Raw genomic sequence first — 21081 nt, 5'->3', positions numbered from 1 at the left:
GGGGGAGAAGCAGCTTTGTTTTTAAAAAAAAATCCAGTACCCCTTTCTGGAAAAATCGGACTCGGATTAAAGCGGAGCGGCGGCCTCTTGGCGTCCAATAGCAGACAGAATGCGACTGCTTACTCAAACCCTGAATTATGGAGTTCATTTTTAAAGGAAGGTGTTAATCGGCGTCAGGAATGCTCATTCGGCGTTTTACATCTCTGGCTGTTAAACAAGGCCTGAGACAGCTGGGAGAGTGCACTACTCGTTCGGCCCGAGTCAATCATTTGCTAGGGTGAACCGCCGCCTTTTATATATTGATACGAGGCAAGGCGCAGCACGGGTGGTGCGGGTGGATATCAATTTTACACGAGTGAATGATGATGGGTGGCGGGGAAGGGTCTGATGGACCTCGCCAGCGGAACGTTTTGGTTGGCGGTCCTGCCACCACCGACCGATCTGTTTTCGCGGAGGGGCAATTTTATTTTCGAATCGCGTTCCCAATCGAAGCAGCCGTCCCTGAATATTAATCATTTTTTGAAGACTACAGCCTTTCCCTCATCCGCGTTGCCTTTTATTACTCTCGAATCGTTTCGATTCCTTGAATCCTCCCACTTGAAATAAGAAGAGAACAAGCGAGACTTATGACTTTTAGAAAGGTTCCGAACAAACGAGTTTAACAATAGCACTAAAGGAATTACCAATAATTGCCCCACACTACTTAGGTAGATCAGGCCACGAAGATGAAATAAGGGAGATAGATTCCAGTACAGATAGATATAAATACTTATTCTTTCCCCGAACAATCAGAAATCATAATAGTAAGAAACCGAAGTCATTTTAGAAACATTGAATTTACTAGTCGGAACAGAATTAAACATTGCGTGGACATAAGGTACATTCGTTGGTGTATGTGGTTGTTAGTAGTTTGTGTGTTTGCATGTGTGTGGGTTTAAAGGGTTTTTGCATGAATGTATACCATGTTTTGTTTGTGGATTGTATAAATTTGTGAATTTTACATTGAGTTTTTTCTTAATTACGGGAGATACCCTATCACCCCCCGTCACACGCCCTTTTGGCACCTTGCGGGCTATTAGGTAAATGTATGAGTAGATTATGCTAAATTTGCATCTACAGTAATGAGGTATTTATAGAGAGTCGTCATTGCACAGATTCGGTCATAACATTTGCTAGATATCCTTGTTCTCTAAAAGAAAAAGTAGTTTCTTTTATGGATAAAAAATCCCTCGTATGTTAGAGTGTCCCATGACCGCGTCCGTCAGCGTCAAAGGGTGTTAATTCTATCTCTTGAGCCCCTGATAAATATCCTTAAAGTTTTCGCCCTTTTAATTTCAGCATTGCTGTATCGTTTTAGTGTCCTCGTTTTCTTTCCGTTTCCGCGTGATTTTTTTGCACTGATACATAATTCAATGTTAACTGTGTATTTTACCGTTTGCATTGATTTATTCGGTTTGGGTTTACGGGGGAATCGACACAGAAGGCTTCCAGCGATCCAATTTAAATTTTATTTATTTTTACAAACCGAACGGTGAGGAAGGATATCGGAGAAGTGTTGGAAATGGATGGGAAAGAGAGATAGCCGGTGGAGGTAATTCGAAAAGTTAAGAAAACATGTTAGGGGGAAATATTGAGAGGTTGATGGGAAGTTGGAAGGTTGTGAAAGCAGTGAAATAGGTTTCAGACACTAATCCTAGGTGAGTATCCTAGTAGAAGAGAGAGAGAGGAACTAAATAAGAATTTTGTGAAGGAAATGGCGACTTCGTGGATTAACTGACTGGCCAATAAGGTTTATACCAATATTTATACGAAATATTATCACCCGACTGAGGTGACACCTCCAGGAGCAAGGACGATACTGTCTAAACCACTCGATAACGATAGGTATTTTTTTTAAAAAAAGAAGAATTTATTCATTTCGTATCTTCCAAATCCGATCGGCCTCTGCGGTATATCCTTCGCTTTTATTTTCGTATCTTTATTTTGCCACGTTTTCCACCAATAAGGTATTCATAGCATGGATATTATGTATATAGGTATTGACTTTCATGCGCATACGCCCGGCAAAGCCTGCTTATGCAAATCCACTGTTTCTCGTTGGGTTTTACGTAACATATGTCCCAATACCCTTTTAACCTTCGTACTGATCATGACACGTCCATGGCGAATGTTTGGCATTTGCCACTGCCCCCGCTTTCGACGTAATATGAGGAGGCGAAGCGCATTGCTGATCTCTGTGAGGGCTCTGTCGAGCAATGAGTCGCAACCATGCAGCCCTTTCATTTTTTGTAAGTTTTCGCAAATACCACGAAAGAAGAAACGTGGAACGAAAAACCTGCGAAAACCCTTGTTTTCAAAGGTTTTTCACACCCCTTTTACTCTTCGTGGGTGTTTTCCTGCGTCGGTTTTAACTCGTCGAGCAATGCCACGCTCTCCCTAGCTTTTCCCACAAACCTCATTCTTTCCATAGACTTTCTTTATTTCATTGTTCTCTTTATTGATTGTCATTTACTTTGAGCATGTGTTTATGTGTAGGTGTATCCTTATTTTATAAATGTATAAGTATGTATATATATATATATACTATATATATATAATTAGGTAATTTACCGGTTAAGGTAGCTTTTTGGATGGACGTAATTACTAATTAAATAATTTTTGACCCCTAGCAAAACACAACATCCTACTCTACATCTGGTCCCCCTTCAGCTCTGAGTACTTTCTTCCTCCCTTCATCCCGTCCAACATCCCTATCCTGTTCCTTCCCTTTCCTTGTTTGCCTAACATTCTTCCCTCTATTACAGTCTTCAACATCCCACTACCGATTAATACCTCCTTCATCCACTTTTCCTGCCTCCATAGGATTTCTCCCCACAAACCCCTCTCTTCGCCCACCATACCAAGTACTTCCCTGTTTTCTTCTGCCCATTTCACCTTCTCCATTCTTCTCCACACCCACATTTCAAAAGCCTCTACGTCTACCCTCCTGCTTCACTGACCACGTTTCCGCGCCGTACATAGCTACGCTCCATATCAAAGTTTTGACGAGTCTTTTCTTAACATCCTTACTCAACGTCCCAGTCATCAACTCCCTCCTCCTTGTGAAAGCCTCTTTGCCTAGTGTAATTCTTCTCCTTATGTCCCTACTACTTGGACCGTGTTGGTCCAAAACACTACCGAGATACGTAAACTGTTCTACCTGCTCTAGTTTTTGCCCTCCTATTTGAATGTTTAGCTTTGCCTTTTTATTTCTAGAAAATCGCATAATCTTTGTTTTATTAATATTGATTTTCATTTAATACCTGTCGCACTGAATTTCCAATTCACGCAGCAATTCTTGCAACCCCTTGGCTGACTGACAAACTAAAGCTTGGTCATCAGCAAGCCTAATTGAATTTACGAATTCCCCGCCGACTTTCATTCCTACCTCCAGTTCTTCCCATGCCTCTTTGATGATTTTCTCTGCATACAGGTTGAACAGCAACGGTGATAATGGGCAACCCTGCCTTACACCTCTTCCTAACACTGCCCAACCGGACTCCCCGTTCCCCACCCGCACCTGAGTAGTCTGGGACATGTACAGGTTGCGGATTAGCCTCCTTTCCCACCAATTTATTCCTATTTTCTGCAATATACTCATTAGTTTTCCCCAATTCACTCTATCAAACGCTTTTTCAAAATCTACGAAACAGGCAAATACCTCCTGGGTGTATTCTATATTCCTCTCGATTAATAATCTCATTACTGCAATGGCATCACGCGTACCTCTCCCCTTCCTAAACCCAAACTGATCATCCCCTGAGTAATCATTTGCCCTACTCTCTATCCTTTTGTTTATGATCCTGAGAACAACTTTAGCTGCGTGGGATATCAAACTTATTGTCCTGTAGTCCTCACATGATGTACCCTTTACCTTTTTCGGAATAGGAACTATAACTGATCTCACAAAGTCTTCCGGCCAGATTCCTTCGTCATAGAAACTACGAATGAGCCCATATAGCCTCTTCCTCCCACATTTTCCTAAACATTTGTATAGTTCCGCGGGAATGTTATCCACCCCCACGGCCTTATTTAGTTTCATCTCCCTTAATGCCTTTTCTATCTCATCGTCTAGTATGCTTGGACCTAAGCTATCTTCCTCTACGTCATATCTTTTTCAATGTGTAACTTTCTAGGTCGAAGTCCTTTACCATGCAGGTCTTCTATATACTCCTTCTATGTCTCTTGGATCTTTCCTGTGTCAACTATTACCTTACCCGCCTTATCTATAACTGTCAGCATAGAGATACCTTTCTTACTTCCCGATAACGATTTAACTTTGCTGCACCGATTTCACCCTTCCTCTGCAGACTTTCCATATCCTCGCACTGCGTCTTCCAACATGCTTCTTTTGCTTTATTTTGTTGCCCGCCTCAATTTATTGTTTAATTCTTTGTGCTTCATTTTGCCCAACTCTGTATTTGCATTATATATATATATATATATATATATATATATATATATATATAATATCTTCGAAATGGAACGCTCTTCGGCGACACACAAATATATAAAAACACATGTAGATTTTTAGAATATAGAGACACAAAGAAAGGACACTCACAATTTGTTATTTTACGTTTCGACAGCACGGCTGTCGTCTTCAGATTCTGAAGACAACAGCCGTGCTGTCGAAACGTAAAATAACAAATTGTGAGTGCCCTTTCTTTGTGTCTCTATATTCTAAAAATCTACATCTGTGTTTTTATATATTTGTATATATATATATATATATATATATATATATATATATATATATATATATATATATATATAGATTAATTATAAGCACAGTAATCAACCCGATGGTTGGTTTAGTAGTTGATGGTAGAGTTCACCCAGTACTAAGCCCGACAGCGTGTGCAATTCACACATCAGGGTAGGGGGGCCAGTTCCTTTCCCTGTACCGGTTATGGTCTCCCAGGAAGACCTGGTACCCGAACAATGACATAGCTTGGGTGGGGCTGCAGGTGCATTGAGAGGCTTGTCCGGGAATTGAACTTGGGTCCTCCGGTCAGTAGTCCAATGCCCTACCCGCTGGACTGCCGCGACCCGCTATGTGTACATATGAATGTAACTCTAAGTTTAATGCCTGATTGAATATGTATACGACGATGAGTTAAATGGAAGAATGAACTATTAGGTCTCAATTTCGCCCAAATGAAGATCTCTATAGGAAATAGAAAGGTATTGGGGTTATATGGTAATCTTATTTTTTTGTGGTCTAATAAGTATTTTTAGTCTCCAATCTGAAAACGTCAACTATTTAGGCGGATTATAACGCAAGTATTTACCCCGTGAGATGCGTTTATTTGCCGAAGTTGAAATATTGGTTTGCCGTTATATCCATTATCCTTAGGACACATCAGCATCATCGGATGACGTAAGTGCTAAGCAACGCTGTTACGTTACTTGGCAATTAGATTTTAACTTAAATAAGTGCCTAGTTGAATGATTTTTTTGGAAATGGAGCACTTTCCTCCCGAATGCCTACTGCGCCATAAACACCGAAATGGAATGTGGAGACTCAATTAAATACTTGAGCCTTACCCTCACTCACGACCTCCCCTGGGTGAAAGACATACGGGGAATATGTGGACAAGGTAAGAAAAAAGTCTGTTTTATTAGAATAGTGCTAGGTAAATTAGATGAAAAGATTAAAGAGAAATATTAGGCCTCATTTAGAATGTGCTGCTAGTATATGCGATCCTTATGAAGTTGGATTGATTGCCGAATTGGATCGCGTGCAGCGAAGAGGGGCTAGATTTGTGAAACGCTGTGACGATAAACTTAGTAGCGTATTCAAAATATTAGAGGAGCTAGGCTTGGAATCACTCACGGAGCAAAGGTCAAATTACTGTTTGAAGCTCTCGCATTAATTGGAAGGACGTCTCTTTAGCGGTGATGTTGAAAATGCATTATTATCCCCATCGCACTACGGTAGGGGAGATCATGCCAATGAAATTAGAGAGAACAAGTGTAGAAGCGATAGATTTAAGGTATCATTTTTTCCACGAACGATAGGGGATCAGAATAACATTGTTCTATCACTGTTGGATCATGTTCGGGTAAAATTATTCTGGTCTGTATCCACCCCCTGCCACACACTCTGGCGGTGGCTTGCAGGGCAGGGCATGAATAAATAAATAACGGAACAACGATTTGCCCCCTTCGGGTGATGTTAGATAAGCTAGGGAAGGGGAGGGGAGGATTACGTTTCCATAGTTGAATGAAAGTGAGTAGTGGGCGAGTGGACCATTGACGGAAAATTCGTTGAGTGAGGAAATACCATTCGTTTGATCATTTTTGCATATATCTCTCACTCTTTCCTGGAATAGAAATACCCTCGGAATCATCGGATACTATCGCAAATTGCACGGATCTCCCAGTAAATAAATTTTACCCTTAATTATTTGGAAAAAAGTACAAGTTAGATGAACTGGGAAGGTTTTTCAATCGTAAAAAAAAATCGCGAAAATTCTACCCATTGCTCGGTCTTCACATTCCTTGCATCGTTCGCGTGCTCGATGGAACTGCTGTTCCCCTTATACCCTGAGTGCAAGCTGCCCACCGGCCGTGTAAGGATTCATCTTCCCCCCTTTGAAATCCCCTCGGCTCGCGAGTATTGGATTACCCCAGGGGGGGAAGGGTGCTCGACGATTCTCCCGCTGCCCGCGACCCCCTTTTCCTCCCCTTCGCTCTCGTCCTATTCCCGCCTTTGCACACACTCAAAAGCACAAGGCACTTCACCGGAGACAAAGACTCCCTTTCTCCCTTCCCTCTCCGTCGCCCTATTGTCGTCTTAGTGCCTCCTTCTCCCCTCCCCACTCCCCTCCCCCCCTCTCCGACCCCCCCCTCCCTTCCCCCCTCTCTCTCCTCGGCGTGTCCGCGGTTTCCAAGACTACTCAGCCTCGCGTCGACGAGCGTCCGCCACCTCCCCCGCGGGAACAAACCCAGCATTCCGCGCCTGTCTTTGCCGGCCAGTCCTCGTGTGATCGCAGGTCGGAAAGGAGGAATTCCTCTCGCCGCCGTCCTCCTCTCTTTCCTCCACAGTTCGAGGTTGAGTTGAGGCTCTGTGTCTGTAGCCGGCCGAAATCATTCCGAGTCGGTGACCGAGGAGAGTGAGCGACTCCTCTCGAGGAGAGATTGTCGCGGGCTGTTCGAGCGCGTTGAGGAAATCCGGAACCGTTTCGTATTCGCGACCACACGTGGCCTCATTGGTTACCCGACGGGAATCATTCCGATCGGTTACCGACGCAAAAAGCCCTTCTGCTTCCCCCTTATTCCTTTGTGACGTTTTCATCAAGTTCGACTTTCAAACTCGAGTGTTGCGACGCCTCTCGGCGGGAGGAGGATATCCGGGCCCACGGCGAGCCGCGGCGTCCCTCCGGGCGAAGACGGAGTGGCCGGCACACGTGCTAAGAGGTGAAGAAGCCACCAGCCCTTCGCGTTCATTTCTATCCCCCCTCCCTTCTCCCCCGGCCTGGCATCCCGCCGTCCCCGGCCGACGGAGCCTCTCTCCCCGCGCTATCTCCCGGCGTCGCCTCCGAAACGACCGACGATGCCCTTCCGGTCTCTCCACTCCGTTAGTGCGGAAGTGATGCGAAAGTGAATTGCATGACGGAGGCGACCTTTCCCTCTCGTCCCTCGACCAGGGAGCTCCCATTGTCTTTGTGTGTTTTCGGCAGGACTCGTCCTGTTTCTTAAAAATACTAAAGTTTAAGTGACTCCTACGTACCAGGTCACCTCTTTATCCGTTTTCAGTGAGTTCTTTTTTACGTCTGCGATTGCGAATCGTTGGATTTTTCCTTCTGGAAGCGATTTTCGACATCCTGGTAGGGGAGTTTCGAGACGGCTGCTTTGTCTCCTTCCTTGGACAACAAATCTGCTGCATCCGTCCTCATTAGAGTACATAGATTAATTCCCACTTCTTAACTCCGTCTGACAGGTAAGAGTCGAAATACAACAAATTGTGGCTACATTCAAACATTCTTGCATCTCGAAAACTGTAGTCGGTTGTCCAGTAAGTAATCCCTGACCTCTGAAATTAATTAGAAGATTCTAATAACTTTCTAGTGGTCGTGATTTTCAAGGGTAATTTGTACCGAGATTTAATCACCTTTCAGGTGACATTTTGAACCTTTGGACTGGGGTGCCCAATTCTAAAACAGGCTATTGGGAAAGCAAAATTTAATTCGGATGAAATTGGATGTCTCATCTAAACATTGTGCATTTTTATTCTTTGGGAAGCGCATCATAAAGCGAATATTGTATTTGTATTTTTGCATTTTTATTACGCTGGAAGACACCGCAAGGGCGTGTGGTGGGGGGTGTTAGGTCACCACCTGTAAAAGGGAATAAAACCACTTGCAAAATCAACACATACATGCAAAACTATACTCACATTGGGGTATACATTCATGCAAAAATCCTTTAATTCTACGCACGTGCAAATACATATACTATCATCTAACAAATAGTTGCACCTTAGGATGCAGTAAAAAAGTATCCAATAACGTGCAAGCTAGAATTTGAAAAGTAAGAAGGCGAAATTCCACTACCACATGTACATGCAACATACAACTTTCTCCTCCCCAAGGACACCGGTAGGGAATATAACACAACGCTGCAGGTAGCGGGAAGGTCCCCCCACGCGGAGAGGGACGAGGGATGGAAGGGGAATACACACCAGACTAATTTTGACCCGAATATTTTTTACCCCTACAGTAGTCGGACGACGTAATTCTGATCCCTTGTCATTCGTGGAAAAATTGGCATCTCATGTAAATCTCTTCTACACTTAATTTATCTAATTTTATTGACATGATCTCACCTATCGTAGTACGATGGGGATAATTGTGTATTTTCAACATCACTGCTAAAGAGACCTCCTTCCAATTTATACATGAGATTTAATCTGTTATTAATACTGCATTTGGTTGTTGGATTAGTGAGACACGTTTTTAGAAAACTTTTTTAGAAAAATTGTTTTTAGAAATTTTTTTTATCAATAATGGCAGTCGTGTTATATTTGATTAACACAGGTCATTGACGAAACTTGCGATTTACTCTCAACTCACAATCTGTCTGTCCTCGTTCAATTTTCACTCTGCAACGTTGCTTTTCCGAGCAGTTGAAAACGTAACTCCTCTCTTTTCAATTGGATGGTATTTACTCTTGTCTTCCTTTGACCTTTCGCTCTCATTTGACGCTGACCTATATTACTCGTGCCGTATAACAAGAGAGTGTTTCACTTCCATTTTGTGAATCCTGAAACTTATCCGGAGATGACATTTGCAATATTAAACATGATTTCGTTCCCGCGATGCCCGGAGGCAAATTTGTACCGCCTTCCGGTCTACTGATCCCAGATATTCGTCAAAACTTTGATGTGATCTAGAGAGTACCGTCGCTCTCAACGATATCTACTCGGCAAATCTCAAATTGAGTTTCCAACGTCCTTTTGATTTCTTTTGTCATTCTCCATTGAAACACGCCAGATTAGCATATTGAGATTTAACATTAAGAGGATACCAAGAGCGTTCCTTTTGTGTGTGACACTAGTTATATTCATGCATATACTTGATGTTTGAAATTTATTGAAATTGCAAGTCTGTGCGATTTATGCTAATAATGTCAATAGATCGGAAAAAGTAATTTACTTTTTCCGATCATCGATTCAAATCAGTTGATATCGATTCCGAAAAAAATGTTTGCCGAATACGTCATTGCTGTGTACTTGATTGAAACCAAGAGATTTTAGACCGTTCTCAGGTTTATATCGGATGCCGCTCTACTTTGATGAGTAATTTTACTTGAAATCCAATGTTTCCCGTTTCGAGTACGTACGAGGTATGTTCAGGAAATAACGGTAATTTTTAAATTTCGCGGGTTTGGAGAGTCCGATTGTCAGATATTTTTTCATTATGTTGACGTACATGCCCCTAAAGTATGATAATATTTTCAGGTGTATTCATTACTTTCCTTGAAAGATCTGGTGCTTTCCCGGCGTATTAGTTTGGTGAATTCTTCTCGGGTCTTCCACCGGGTCAATGGCTCCATAGCTGCCGACGTTTCGATTCCCGACTCGGTCATCGTCATCAGGGCTGATTGCCGTTCCGCCAAAAAGTTTCAAATATATTTATTTGAAACTATTGAACGGCAATCAGCCCTGATGACGATGACCGAGTCGGGAATCGAAACGTCGGCAGCTATGGAGCCATTGACCCGGTGGAAGACCCGAGAAGAATTCACCCAATTACTTTCCTTGTAATGAAAACTTCGTTGCAATTTTCCACAGTTAAAACTTTATTGCCGACCATGGTTTCGATACACTGTATCATCTTCAGGTGAGGAACCTCACCTGAAGATGATACAGTGTATCGAAACCATGGTCGGCAATAAAGTTTTAACTGTGGAAAATTGCAACGAAGTTTTCATTATGTCTCGATTCCACAATATCACGCGTGAATCTTCACTTTTCGTACTTTCCTTGTCTTTGGCCGCCGCGTTTAGTTTTGACGTGTTTTTATGAGCTCGGCAATATTCGTTTAAAAAAAATCAATGAAATAATTTTGTATCGAGCCTTAGTTTCGACGTCATATCCGTAAACCCATGTTTCGTCACCTTTTATAACACGTTTCAGTCATTCTGCATCGTCTTTCACTTCACTTAGTGACTCCTGAGCAACCAACTTCCATTCGACGCTGTTTTTGTTCAATATTCAACAATTTCGGAACAAATTTTTCCGTCACTCGTTTCATGCCCAAAGTATTCGAAAATATTTCATGGCATGGCATAGACCACTCGTGAACTCTTTTTTTACTCTTAGCAGACTCACCATTTTGGCCTCTGTTTAACATTTCACGCACTTTATTTCATTTTTTACGCAAAATTTGGTACAAATCTTTGATCAAATTTTGTAACAAGCGAAAATCGCTGGGCTCATAAAAACACGTCTAACCTTAGAGCGGCGGCTGCCACAGACAAAGTATAAACAATGAAAACAGCTGAATATGTTATTCTACTTCAGTGGCATGTATGCCAACATGATAAAAAAATGTGCAATCGGACTCTCCAAACCCGCGAAACTGGAAAATTCCCGTTCTTTTCTGAGCACTCCTCGTATATTGTTATTATTATTATTTAAAAATCGCTAGTCGCGAGTTTCATGCAGTCCTCACTCATGACCAAAGCACCGTCGAACATCTGCAAACCAAAAATTGTTTCAGTCCGGGCTCGTGTTCGGAAATGGGAGGTCTTCCGAGGAGAGGGTTGATCCCAAGAGGGTAGGGGAAGAAATGGGAGCTTAGGTCTCCAGCGCGAACGACTCCTTCGCTATCTGTCTGCCAGTAAAATCTGAGCGGTATCCTCTTTCACGATTATGTCTTTCTGGATTGGAGAGATTGGAGAAAGTTTCCCTTGTTTAACTTTGGAGGAGGTAAATTTGGGAAACGCGCAAAAACTTGGACGTATAACCGCGTTGGAGGAACTTATCTTTCTTTGCTCGACTACGACGCGCGAAGGGAAGGGAGGAGAAGAGTTTTGTATTTTCACCATCGATTTGAATCGTTCCTCGCGAATAAAAAAGTATCCCTGTCGGTTAAAATTATCCTGGCGTGTATTCACCCCCTGCCACACACCCTGGTCGTGGCTTGCAGGGTATATATAAATTAAAATTACATAAATAAAATAGAAAAAGGCATAGCGCATTGTCATTTGCAGAGTTACATGATTCATGCACTGGCACTCCTCGTTACCAGCGTCAAAACGGGGCGAATGTCGCGATTTAGTGTGTCCTACCTATCGTCTAGTTGTGCCCAAGTGGAGGGCTCAATGCTCTTGGGTCGACCTCTGCCACTCTTTTGGAACCCATGCTGTGTCAGTTGACAAGATTTTTGCATGAATGTGTACGCCATTGTGGGTATAGATTTGCATGAATTTGTTGATTTTGCATGTGGTTTTGTTCTCTTTTACGTGTGGTGACCTAACACCCCACGCCACACTCCCTTGCAGCGGCTTGCGGGGTATTATATACGAGGGTTGCTATTTATATTGTGAGCCCTGCCAACACGAAGTGCTCTGGGCGCCATCGGACGTTTCCATTTGAAAGTTTGACCCTTCTAATGCTAACTTTCTTCAAAACATTTTGTCGTTTGATCATAATTTCTGTTGTTTACAGTGACTTCAACATTTTGTCTCAGCGAAAAAATGGATTTATCTCGTGAACACTTTCGTGCGATGATATTTTACAACCTTCGACGTGGATTATCAAGACAGGAGTGTATCGATCAACTTACTTCCACTTTTGGCGATTAAGCCCCATCCTTGGCCAGTATGAAACGCTGGTATAACGAATTCCATCATGGCCACCGTTCGCACAGCGGCGAAAGTTTTGAAGGTCGTCTTTTCATTATTAGGCTGAAAGTATAAATAGCAACCCTCGTAGGGATAGGTGAGAGCCCCCCACCCCCATTCTGGGCTAGAGAGGGTCACTGGTTTAATCCGCGAAGAATATACTAGAGCGTCCCAATGAAATATATGACGGATGTCTGTTTACTCAAGTGTATGAACTGATGTGTTCACCCGAAAAGTAACGAAGGTATCAGTGGCCGTCGATAAAGTGGCATAATGGACCAGGTAAAATATGGTTTTATAAACTTGGCATTGAAATTTGTTTCTATGAATAGTTTTCCGTTTTTCTTCAAAAATATTTTCCAATATTCTCCGAACGTGTATTTTATTTATTATTCGACGTAAATTATTTTTTAACCTCCATAGACACCATTTACCATTTTTCTAATTTAGCATTAGTTGCGGGTACCATTTTTGGAGAAAATAAAAGCATTTGCGACTTTTTTTATTCCCCTAAAAACATTTCGTACAGCCTGGATTTACAAATAAATTTCAATTCGCCCTGCTCCTCCTTAAAATATACTCTATTTTATGTATACTCTTGGCTGAAAATAAATTATGATGAAAAACCTGACTGCGTTAAAATTATCTCTCGATTGGTTTCACCTAGCAACTGAAAGCTGTGTTTTGCGCTTCGTGGCAACCAAATCCTCTCGTGATTTGCATTCATACCAAGATAGCCGGGACGAGAATTCAAATTCCAAATCCTTTATAATTGCTAACCGAGGGAAAAGTTTTCGAAATCAATTTTTAAAATCAATATTAAAAGTCATAATTTAAATTATATTTGCTACTGATGTCTGCGTCTCTCATTGGAACACAGTCATTACGTACTTTTTTTCAGTGCGAATTACGGCGAAGCGTTCGTGTAAAGGTCGGTTTTCACTACTTCCAAAGGACAAAACCCTCTTTGGAGGTCCTTCGATGGATTCTAGAAATCTGGGGTTATTCAACTTGAGACAAGAGCCGTATCAACGCCAAATACGAGCGCAGGCTGAAACCTCATGCACACATGCTTGTAGACCCCGTACGAAATGACCTTCAGAAGCACTCCTGGTGGCATGTGGAAGTAACATTCCCCCTCAACACTCATTCGCAGGTTTGAGGTCGGTACATTCATCCGTACGTGGCGACGATAGATAATTATGTCGGTGGGAAACTTTTAATAACGGTCTGAAGAGCATGCGACGATATGATTCACATGGTACCCCGTTCACTCTCTTGGAACATGAAAATACCGGCGCCCCATCTCTATCTCAATTAAAGCTCTCCTCGGTGGAATATAGCACAATAGGAAGATAGGAAGTTGAAGTGTCCGACGAAAATTGCGCCGGCATCTTTTTTCTTCGGACCTTTGGTGCGCACACCCTCCCTCCTCCACTCTGCATAGCAACGCAGCTCAATCCTTGGACACGCTCTTTCTTTTTCATGCAGATCTTCACACAGGATGCGTTCCGAATGCAATGCCATTGAATTTTCCGTGTCCCTCCTATTGGTCGAAGTGGGATCTAACCACTTGAAGTAGATAAAGAGGATGCTGAGCCATGCCGCGAAACCGGTCTCAGTGCTCTCCAAGCTGTGGAAGCGGCAGGACTTCAGTCATTTTAAACCTCTGCGCGCCGAACGTGTCTCGAGAAAAATGGAATCGGCGATCCAGCAACGTTACGCAATTACTAATTATTGTGCTAAACTGAAAAAAATCTCTTGAGGAAACTAACGAAAGGATTCGTGATGCTTACGAAGACGCTGCTCTGACGTACTCACAAGTTTCGAGGTGGTTAATGGCCTTGTTCGACAATTGTTGGACTCTGACAATCGATTGAGTACGATATCAAGATGGCTGCCAATGAACTGAACTTCTCGTCTACTGTTGTGTTTCGCATTGTTACTGAAGATTTAGCGATGAGGAAAGTGTGCGCCGAGTTCGTGCCCTAAGTGTTCGCTACAACGCGCTCCGAGTCCGAGAGATTTCCAGGCCAAACACCAGGTGCCAACGCTGCCCCACCCCCCCTATAGTCCTGTAGAATTTTGTGAGGAAAGAAAATTCATTACCTTCTTTCTGCTGTGGCTGGTGAGCATTGGTCCTGCGCACCAGTGCTGATGGTCTCGGGGCCCTTGCAGGGGTGCACGGCTCAGCATGCGGGTGCCTAGTTAAAATACTGTGCTCACTAGTGGATGTTTTCTCCAATAGAGTGATATTACACAATATTTATAATGCGATGAAAGTCCCCAACTATCATAACTAAGCCATCCCCATCGTTTCCCGCACATAGGCACGTGTGGCAAGAACCTCCTGGTTCAATTGAAGTGTTGAAATACTTATGTCTCAATGCATGATGCGAAATGCTACTTTTACCGTTCACTGATATTAAATTACACTAGGTAAAGTAAGTCTATGCCAGATTAACGTGGTCTATTAATCATTTCACGTAATTTAAATTACTGACTAATATAATTCCTCTGCTATGCGATAGTTTTATACGTAGCTTTCGTGACTAATATTCCATACAAATTCATAGCCGTATTTGACTGGCTGTGGCAACCTATGGTTGGATTCTCGATTTTCACGTGTTTTTTTTAAATTTGAAAGTGTGTTCAATTCATTTCGAAGTTAATTTTTTCATGAAATTTATCTCATTATTGTCGTTATTCAATTGAAAATCGTATTTTCAACAATGGCGGTGAGCGGTCTTGTGATCCATCTACTCCTAATTTAATTTTGACCCTGTGATTCTTAAGTGATGCCACCATATCAATTTAATCTGATTTCCGAGTTAGGAAACTTCCACTTGCTCCCGAGTGTTCCCTCCGGCGTCCCTATTGGTGATCGTCACTTTTTTTTTAATCTACCGAATTTTCATAGAATATATATTTCCCAGTTTTACAAATAGTTCGTTACTTAATGACTCATAGGGAGTCTTGAGTTAAGTAGTTATGAAATTCTAGACGATTATGTTAAATCAGTCGAATGAATGCAATTATTACATTTGATTCTACTCCCTTGGCGGTTTTTTGAGACGTATTCTCCTTTTGTGGATTTGGATTTCTTGTCTATATGATAACTTCGCTCTGACTAGACGTACATGGGTTGCATGCTGTCGCATTTTCATTTTAAATGGCAATAATTTTGATTTGGCGTCATGGTATCACCATTGCGACCTACTCGACTGACGTCTAATACCATCAAATAACTATTTGTCATTACTTCAAAATAAGTACGACAGAATACGAATCAACAATCTTGTATATTAAATTCCAAGAAACTGCAGGAGATGCCGTAACGATAACTTTTAATAGAGTCATCCGCTAAATGTGCATTTCAGTGCAACAATTTCAGAGTGTAAAAATCATTCGCCTTGGGTTCATCATCCTGGTTCGAATCCCGGTCGAGGTGAATGATTTTTACCCTCAGAAATCGTTGCATTCGTGTATATCCTCGTAAAATTCAATAATTCCACGAATCTCGAAGAACTTAATCGTATACGGATGAAGTGGAGTAACCCAGCAATTAACCAAGTATTCCTGTGAGTAATTCGGGGCAAACGATGTATTATTAAGTTCAAATCGTTGCATGTTTTGAGTTTAATACCAGCATTGTCTGTTGTTCATATTGTTCCACGCGGTGTTCTCCAGGATCTCTCGGCTAACCCTTGGATATTTGGTCACCCCGGCGGAGTACCATCGCACCCCTCCGTGAGTGGTGACTTTGTCTCTCGGGATCCCTTCTGCGTCCCCGCGCTCACCCCGCGATGTTAAAGCATCCGATGTGCTTGTCGGTGAGGGCACTTCGCCGCACACACACACACACACACACACGTATACGAACGCTCGCATGGACCCCGAGAGTGCTCTCCTCTTGACCCCCCCCTCTCCCCATTCCCCGCAGGCTTCCTCCTCCACCGCCCCAAGGGCCCTGCGAAATTCCCGCAGGGGGGAGGGGGAGGTCGTCGGATACCGCGTGGGCGATCGCCCATCCGCCATCGTCCCCTCTCCCCCTATCTTCACCTCTTCCTCCTCCTCCCCTCCCTCCTTTCCCTGCGGACCGTCCCCTTTGGGACGAAGGCGGCGTCGAAGGGCCTCGCCCACCTCGGGGCCGCCAGAAATGCGGACGATCTCTGCTGCGAGTGACGCAGTGCCCTCCACCCCACCCCACCCCGTCTCCCCCATCCCTCCGCCCCTCAACAACGCACGGAAATACTCAATTGGCGAGTGAAAATAGGGAAGTAATAATCATTGACTATCAATCCTCAGGTTGGTTTGACGCAACTCTCCTCTCGCAATGCCTTCAATTCACTTTCTTCTTCTTTTAAATTTATCCGCAAAAATATCTTCCCTTCCATCTTCACTCGTTCCACGTATCTTTTCTCTTCGTGGTATTCCTTCGCAGTTTTGTCCGTTCAATCGACGACTTGTCTCCACGTCTCAAAATGCATCCGATTGGGTTATTAACTCTGCTTTCATCTGCATCTACACAATGCCCCGCAGGCCGTGGTAAGGACGTGTGGCAGTGGGTGGTAGGTCATTAGCTATTCTCTACATATATTCCCTCTATTTCCTCATGCACCTGGCACCTCGCGATCCATCCTAAAAGCGCGTGGAAAAGGGGACAACCCAGCATCATTCATGCGACATGCCTGCATACATATATTACGAGTATTAAATGGTTAGCTGCTATTCCTGCGCCTACACAAATAGGGCAAGAAATCACACGCATTCCGGACGGACAATTCCCAAATACAATAGGCTTTATATACGCCGATTTAATTAATAACTGTAACATATACATTCATTTACACCCCTCCTGGCTAAAGGGCGTACGGCGGGGAGCGTTTTTGAATGTACGTTTGACGAATAACGTCCGGCTCTTTTGGCGTCCCTCCACAAATATTCAGTCTATGTTTTCCCCAAAACTTAACGCACTGTTACACTTGACGGAGCTTTCGATCGAATTCTCCGGAAGGAATTGGCGCCGTAATTTTCCTTATTCACACCTGTGACTGATTGTGCTTTCTTTTCACTCATTTTGGACAACGCTCTTGAAGAGCACCACATGTAGATTGATGGACAGTCGTCTTTATTTTGGGGCGAGATTGAGCCTATGAAGTCTCTTCTACTACCTTAACCCCTCGTCACGCAGTTACAGTATTAAACTTATGAATAAATAACACAAATTTTAAAAAAAATGGCAATGAAATTAATACATATATCTTAGGACTAACATACAGCAACACAATGCATTAGTTGCCGAGTTAATTAATAACTGTAACACAAATTATACAGCATACACATGTGAAATACCTACAAATACTATTCATAAACTTACCAATACATGCAAAAATACTTGTGAAACAATATTCCTGGTTATATTTACAATCGCCATTGCATAGTATAATGGTCCTGCGAAAGAAAAAGAAGGGATCTCGAAGTCTGTTGACAGCTCTATTTTCACTGGCTGGTTTGCTGAGAAATTAGTGATTTATGAAGTGCGCCCTTGGATGATGGGAGAGATGATGCATTAGTTATAGCGGATGACGTGGCTCATTTCAATGACGACATGCCACTGTTACTGTAAATGACTGGTTGTATGTAGTTCTGTGATGAGGGATAACGGATTTATGATTGCCTCTGAAATTTAGTTTGTGTATTATATCAAGGCTATTGAAATCATTGGTAAAATACCGAGGGGTTTTATAATTTAGTGTTGGGTAGAGTAAGACAGCATATGGAGTTTACAATAACTGACGTCCTTTCGCTTCCGCAGCTTGGAGAGCACTGAGACCGGTTTCGCGGCAAAGCTTAGCACCCCCCCCCCTCACTTACTCCAAGTGGTTCGATCCCACTCCCGACCAATAGAAGCGGCGCGGGAATTTCAATTGCATTACTTTCGGAGCGCACCCTGGATCTCGCGAAAATCAATGTGAATTGTGTTTCTCATGTTCCCTAAAGTAGTCCCCATCCTCAAGAAATTTTTTCCAGTACCCAGATGTGAAGAAACCCTTTCATGGAAAGCATTTTTCGCCATCAGAAGCAGAAAGAGGCGAACTGATCAGGTTTCGACATGCTTCGTTGACTTTCGCTGTCGCAGTACCGGACTATGAATCAATAAAACTTATATCATGCACACATTACACATCATGCTAACAATTTTCATAAAATTAAAATGTTTGCACAATAAATTGTTAGAATGAAAAGCTATGATCCTTATTTATTGAACATTCATCGTATATCATAGATTAAGCCATATAATAGGTAGATCAGACCACTAAGATAAAATAATGGAGGTAGATTCCAGCACAAATAGATACAAGTACTCATTCTTTCCCCGAACAATCAGAAATCGTAAAAGTAAGAAACCGAAGTAACTTTAGAAATATTTAAAACAATTAATATGTTAGTCGGAACAAAATTAAGATATCAGGCATAGTTGTAGGTGCATGTTAATTGGTAGTTTGAGTGTTTGCTTGTGTGTGGGGTGTAAGTGTTCTTGCATGAATGTATGCCATGTTTTGTTTGTGGATATTATAATTATGTGGGTTTTGCATGCGTTTTTTGTTAATTACGGGTTGTGTCTTAACACCCCCCGCCACACGCCCTTGTGACGGCTTGCGGGGTATTAAGTAGATGTAGATATTTTAATGAGACAAAAAGGAAAATGTATATCTGATTGGAAATTCCAAAGTCATGTTCGGTGGAAAGTATTTGATGCTCTAAGATAAATTTTATTAAATCATGGACTTAACATCGTTTGCACTTAGAAATGCTCTTGTGGAAGTTTCCAACATGGAACAGGATTCAGGCTTGACGCTCATTTGAATATTATGTTGCCAGTTAATTTTCCGAGTGACATTTGTTACGAAAACAATATTATGAATTGGGACGTTCGTTTTTTAATAGGACTCTGGAGTTCTTTTTATCTCTGTATTGTGTAAAGAGTTGTGTCTGCTCAAGATAATTCTCTCTTCGTTTTTTACGAATTCGCGTGGCTGCGACTCCGCGTCGACATAAATTTCCGTGGATGGAAATGGATTTGAAATGTATACTGTTCCATTGAGTGCATTCACTTTGCTCCTACATTTTATCTCGTAGGTTTCCGATTTTGAGAAAACTCATAACTCTTCTCTTTTAGAGTACGTAGACTTAGTAGTAAGGAATAAAACCGTATCCTGGAGCACGTGTATCCCACGGTATCCCATTGTGGTTCCTTGCATATTGGCACAGGAGTAGATATTATTCAGCTGAAAGTTTTGAACCCACTAAATAACGTGAAACGTTTACATGGAAGTCATAAACTGCCTAATTTATAATACGAGGTCTGTCCAATAAATACGCGAACTGAGGCCATTAAAGACCTTTATTTTTTTAAATTTAGTCTACATCGATTTTGTCTCCTTCAAAATAAGCACAATCCATTCGTTGCTATGCACTTATTCCATCTTCTTCTTTCCCTCTTTTGTTTAAAGCACCCGTGGAAGTCCTCGGCAGTTAGGCTTTTTAGTTTTCTCGCCGTTTCTTGCTTTATTGTGTCCACATCTTCCGAGTGATGTCCCCTCATCACATTTTACGCATTTTGGTAAAGGAAAAACTCGCAGGGAGCGAGATCTGGCGAATAAGGAGGATGATCAAGGATGGTGATTGAATTTTTTTGCCGGAAACTGGCGAACAATCAATGCCGAATGTGCAGGTTCATAGTCATGGTGAATCATCCATCCATCGCCTTGAGTCAATTTTGGTCGCGCACGCGACCTCTCAAACGCCGGAGAACTGTAAGTTAGAATTCAGGATTTACTGTTTGTCCTTCAGGAAGAAATTCATGATGAACAACGCCTTCGACATCAAATAAAAACCATGAACATGACGTGGATTTTCCATCGGCTGTTCCTTGTTTTTTTAAACGCCATCTTTAAAACGCTTAATCCACTTGAAAATTGATGTTTTCTTCAGAGAATTATCACCGTAAACAGCTACCATCATTTCTGTTATTTCTTGATACCTTTTACCGCACTCCACCAACCACATGGTGTTGATTCGCTGCTCCGTGATTTCGTCAATTTCCATTTCCGACAAACAGTAAAAACATGGACACTAGAAGCTAACATAACTGGCACCATACGCACAGCTCGACGATCCGCCAAGCACAGACGGCTCATTGGGTCTCAAGCAACTAGCGTCGGTATTGGGCGGGGCTATAGTCCACGTCATGGCCACCAGATTGCACCAGTTCGCGTTTTTATTGCACATACCACGCAGGTCTATTCCTTAAGCCTCTCTGATATTGGACCGCAATTTCTTTGAATTTTCATTGACATTTTCAGCTTATATTTCCTTATGAATCCACTCAACGATTTCCGAAATTCCTTCGTAGCATTCGCCCTAGATATCTCATAAGCAGAATATCTCATTCCGTCCGTTGCCATAGATTACAAGTGTGACAGGTCTCTTAGGGGATTTAGGCTGGGAACCACTTGAGATAGGAAGAGAAAAAAGCGAGGATTAGACTTTTAGAAAGGTTCAGAACAAACGAGTTTAACTATGACACTGAAGTAATCATAATGGCCCCACACTACTTGGGTAGATGAGACCACAAAGATAAAATAAGGGAGGTAGATTCCAGGACAGATAGATACAAAT

The 21081-nt window shown here is 42.4% G+C and overlaps 1 protein-coding gene across 1 annotated transcript in view; it reads left to right on the top strand.

Moving 5' to 3' along the window:
• rdgB (retinal degeneration B) overlaps positions 1–21081 on the top strand; it is a 321056-nt gene that overhangs the window by 199378 nt on the left and 100597 nt on the right. The window lies entirely within an intron of this gene.

This window comes from Hetaerina americana, unplaced genomic scaffold, assembly GCF_022747635.1.
Source record: "Hetaerina americana unplaced genomic scaffold, ioHetAmer1.1.p SCAF_55, whole genome shotgun sequence".
Lineage (NCBI taxonomy): Eukaryota > Metazoa > Arthropoda > Insecta > Odonata > Calopterygidae > Hetaerina > Hetaerina americana.
The sequence above is the reverse complement of the archived record's forward strand: the minus strand, read 5'-3'. Positions and strand labels throughout refer to the sequence as shown.